A 5,027-nucleotide genomic window follows, 5' to 3' on the forward strand; every position below is an offset into this window, starting at 1 on the left:
ATAATGTTTGTCCTTCTCCGACTGACTTACTTCACTCAGCATAATTCTTGCAGCTTAGGGATGCCTGGGTGGCTCAGTGGTTGAGCATCTGCATTTGGCTCAGGTCACAATCCTGGGTCCTGCAATCCAGTCCCACATCAGGCTCTCCCTCTGCCTGTGTCTCTGCCTCCCTCTGTGTGTCTCTCATGAATAAATAAATAAAATCTTTTAAAAAATTTTTCCAGCTTAAATTGATGTTTAAGGCATTTCTCTCCCCATCTTTTTAAAATTTTTTTCTTTTTCTTTCTCTATTTGTGCTTTTATTTTTTCTTTTTCTTTCTCTATTTATGCTTTCTCTATTGAGCTTCCTCTTTTATTTTCTCATCTCCCCAATCCCTCTTATTTAACTACTACTTGACACAATGTAAAATGAAGCACATTAGTTTTGTGAGTTGAATATACATTTATGGGTTCTGATCTTTTTCTCTGTGTTTTTATAAAGAGATTTGGTTGCACCAATTTGGTTGCTGGTACAGAAGCTTACATCTAGAAGCTACTGTCCCTGTGTTAACAGGGCAGTCCAAGAGAGATAATGACAAACTTGGCTTCTAGAAATTTCAGGGTTGTGTATCTGTGTGTATGTGTGTGTGGTGGTGGTGGTGTGGGGGTGTTTCCCAACATCCACCATCAGTGAAATCAACAGGCCACCAGGATGTTCTTCAGGGCTGGTCTCCACTTGTAGCTGGTCTCCCTGGGGCACATCCTGGACTAGAATATAATAGCTTGGAGAAGTAACGCCTTCCAACATTACACTTTTCTCAATATCATTTCACATGAATAGGAGGCATGGGACTGGTGAGATGCTATTGTCCTCAAGATTCTCCCCAAGTACACCCAATAGTCTCTTTATGAGATTCTGGAATCTTTTGATTTGCAGATTCTAGCAACAACTAACATATCATAGCAGCATAGAATCACTGTTATCTCTCCTCACGTTTGTTAGTTGTAAGCCAAATGGATGCCCAAAGTCAGCCCCTCCTTCGTATCAATTCCTGTCATGGGAGTGAATGTTTTCCCACAAAATTTCATGCCTGGAACCTTAGAATGTGACCTTATTTGGAAATGTAATTTTTGCAGATGGAATTAGTTAAAATGGAATCATAGTGCATTAGAGTGGGTCTTAAACCCATGGCTCAGGGACTTTATAAGACAAGGAGAGGAGACACAGAGAAGTTCATGTGATCATGGAGGCAGAGATTAGATTTATACCACTATGAGTGAAGGAAAGCCAGGAGCCAGTAGACACTGGGAGACCCAAGGGAATATTCTTCCCTAGAGTCTTCAGAGGGAGCATGGCCCTCCTAACACCATGATTTTAGATTTTCAGCCTTCAGAACTCCAAGAGAATAAATTTCTATGTTTTTTAAGATATCCATTTTGCAGTAATTTGTTATGGCAGCCCTAGGAGTCTAATATAACAAGGGAATAGCGAAACATACTCTGAGACCAAAAAGAAATACACACACACACATACACCCATTTTGTGACTGTAATAGATAAAGACATTAATTAATATAGTATAGAAAGGGGCTGTAAATTATGGATCTGAAGAATGTGGGGTATAGTGTAAAAAATGTATTTTTAGCTTTGGACTTTGCCCTGAAGCCGGAATCCAGAGCAGCCACTCCGATTCCAATTGATTATTCCCCATTTCTAGTTACTCTTTATACGCTTTTGTGCAGAATGATTCTTCCTCCGAGAGTTTGCATGATTCAAAGGCAAAACAGTCCCCCTTAAAGGATGTCATTGGAGAGTGCAGAGCACATAATTCTTTGCCACTCTGGAGATGCATTCCTTGACCATTATTTCTTAGTGGTTTTGAAGGCAAAGACAGCTGTGAATGACAAGCATCTGTCACAGATTCATCCAAGTTCATGGTATTGAGCCTCAAACTCTGGCACCTCATGACAAAGGTATGATACGCACAGTCCTTAAGCTCTCTGTAAGTGGATGAATCTGGCATGGTACGGAGCTCTTGCCTTTCAACCCAAATCAAACTTATTCTCTGCAGTATTCTGGCCAATCTGTTAATATGTGATTCATACTCGAATGGCACCCTTGGAGTCATAATGGAAGGCAGTTTGGATTCATTGGAGAAATCTGGCACCGCATGGAAAGCTGAGCACCATCTCCCTCTGACTCACAGTGTCTTTTGGCTTCTACAAAAGAGAAGAAACAAGGAGTCCAGGTATGTGCCATTGGCAAACACTTGCACCCACTGCCCTGCACAGTGGGGGATGCAAAGTGGCATTGGTTGTAGCTAATTGACATGTGGCGCCACTAGACTGCGAAGCCCCTGGTTTGGCCAATAACACTGATGGTTTTGCTTGGAACTGTCCTTGTTGAATAAAGTCACTGTAATAAAATATGATTCGAGCATCTGATTCCTCCTATAGGTCGCCAAAAATCACAGTAAAAATGGGAAAGCCCAAACCTATGCTTTCTCAAAGCTTAAATGTAAATGTTAGGCGCCCTTCCATGACTTCCTTCATAGAACTCTCCTCCGCCACCACAGGCTGAATTCTGGGACCACTGACACACACTCAGTGAGGGACACACAGCACTATAGTTTCTACATGTCATCTCAAGAAATTGGGTATTTGAATGACAAATAACACTAAATAAATCTGCATGTGCAGACTCTCATATGCTATAACATGGGACCTCCATGCCACCCAACCCGAGGGGAGGGCAGCCAAGTTCCTTGGGTGTGAGGCAAACCAAATTATGGAGGTTTCATTTTCCTGTGCGCTTGTAGGAAAGGTTTTATTTTTCTCATTTATGGTTTATTAAAACACCCCAAAATAGAGGAAAAATGGTTTGGATTACTAGCTTCTCATATTCTGTGGGAATGTCATCGTGCTTCTGTTATGACATTCCTCACCTTGCATTCTCTCTCTCTCTCTCTCTCTGAATATTATGTCTTAATAGGGAGGCCTGTAAATCAGCCAACTGGCTCCTGAGGCCCGGGAGTTTCTTCAGGTGATGAGCAGAATCCCCCCATTGTGCTCCATTGTGCAATCCAGGCAGGCTTGCCAGAGAAAACTGCATGCAGAGCTCACATTGTCCCCTGGCCCAACAAAGGAGCCATGCTCCATCCTCCCTGCCCTTCCGCTGAGGCCTTTGGTCAGGGGCTCTTAGCTGGACTCTGCAGTCAGAGCCTCTGAAGGCCTTGCACCTCTTCTCACTCTACACCGGATACACCTGTCTAGACTACAGCAAGCTTTGGTCTTGGGATGAGCTTCTTTGTGTGTGTGTGGACAGCACTGATGCACAATGTCACCTTAGTTTCAGGTGTACAACATCTCTATTCATTAGGTTATCTTTACCACACGTGTAGTTCATTACCCTCAAGCACGGCACAGCACTATCACACCACCATTGACTGTATCCCCTATGCTGTACCTTTTAATCGGGTGACTTATTCATTCCATAACTGGAAGCTTTATCTCACACTCTCCTTCTCCCACTTTGTCCATCCGCTCAGCCCTCTTCCTTCTGGCCACCATCAGGTTGTTCCCTGATTCTGCTTGCAGCTTCTTTGTTGATCATTTGTTCTGGTTTTTCCGATTCTACCTATTAAGTGAAATCATAGAGTGTTTGTTTCTATCTTACTGCATTCACTTAGTGTTATATCTTCTAGATCCATCCACATTGTCACAAATGACAAGATTCGGATGAGCTTCTTAAACAAAAAGTTCATTTAAATGAAGAACCTGGGATGCCTGGGTGGCTTAGCAGTTGAGCATCTGCCTTCCACTCAGGTTGTGATCCTGGGATCCTGGGATCGAGTCCCGCATTGGGCTCCTTGTGGGGATCCTGCTTCTCCCTCTGCCTGTGTCTCTGCTTCTCTCTGTGTCTCTCATGAATAAATAAACAAAATCTTAAAAAAGAAAAAGCTAAGAACTTACTCCTAACAAAGCTTTCCAAAATAAGTTTATTTTCTTCCCTCTCTTGTCTCATTTAGACCTTGGTTTCCTCTCCTCTTGGTGACCTCTGGTGTTCCATTATAGTTTCAGGCTTTCTAATCTCTTCTACTCAGCAGGGGGAGAAAAGGACCGAGTTATAGCTGGTGACACGGTGGTGAGCTCCTTGGATTGTAGAGTGTTCTGTGTGCTCCCGTTGAGATTGCTCCTCACTTCTCATGATTCCCAGCAATAGCAACATGGACACCATCACCAGCAGAAGCTTTTGCAAGTATCCAATTATGGCTTAGACACTCCACAAGGAAATTGCATTCAGCCAGCACCTGCCTGGCAGCAAAGTCTTGTCTCAGCACTTCTCACACTAGCAGAGGGCAGTTTCCTCTGTAGTGTGTAGCCCAGTTGGGGTGATGAGCAATTCTCCCCCAAAGAGCCTCCCGAGACAGCTGGTGACTGTAGTAGCAAAGCCACTGCCTCAGTGTGCATGCCCATAAAAATGCGGGACTTGGGTACATGTCTAGGGCAGGGTTCACCAAGCTTGTTTGCTCTTGCCTCTGTTGAATCTCTCAAGGGACTACTTACTCTCCACCCTCCTTCTTTTATGGTTCTTCCAACAGAGAAGCTGAAGATACTTCACCCAGCTGCTCAGTCATTATCTTTTTTTTCTCCCCGGTTTTAGAATAACTATAGTTGGCCATTGCAATATGTTTGGTAATTGTTCTGTGTTCATACCAATTCCAGTACAAGCTGGATAATTCTGTAAAAGTACTAAGGTGTGAGGGATGAGAGTGAATTCCAAAGACCAGTCATGAGGTCATGTCACCTGGATAGCTCTAGAAGGACTGAGCAAGGTCTCCACAAGGTAAGATGCCCTTTATAGTCAAATGCATCCCAGGATTGGGGAGGAAGGTGTCAAATAGTACTAACGTGGATAAAGCCCTGCTCTCATGGGGACTCTCTGAGATAATAAGACACAGGATTCTTCCGAAGTTTGCTTTTGGAGGCTCTGTGACCACACTTCCAGTGTTCTTAGCAGCTCTTTATTAAGTAGGTTATTATAGAATG

At 43.4% G+C, this 5,027-nt stretch overlaps 1 long non-coding RNA gene across 1 annotated transcript; it reads right to left on the reverse strand.

Moving 5' to 3' along the window:
• Positions 1-1,520: 1,520 nt before the first annotated feature.
• LOC112675143 (uncharacterized) lies at positions 1,521-4,957 on the reverse strand. The gene is made up of 3 exons (XR_003145781.3): positions 3,951-4,957; positions 3,445-3,615; positions 1,521-2,198 (listed from the first exon to the last, which is right to left on the reverse strand). It is a non-coding gene; the product is annotated as an uncharacterized LOC112675143 (long non-coding RNA).
• Positions 4,958-5,027: the final 70 nt, after the last annotated feature.

The sequence above is a fragment of the Canis lupus genome, chromosome 10 (genome assembly GCF_003254725.2).
Source record: "Canis lupus dingo isolate Sandy chromosome 10, ASM325472v2, whole genome shotgun sequence".
In the NCBI taxonomy this organism is placed as follows: Eukaryota; Metazoa; Chordata; class Mammalia; order Carnivora; family Canidae; genus Canis; species Canis lupus.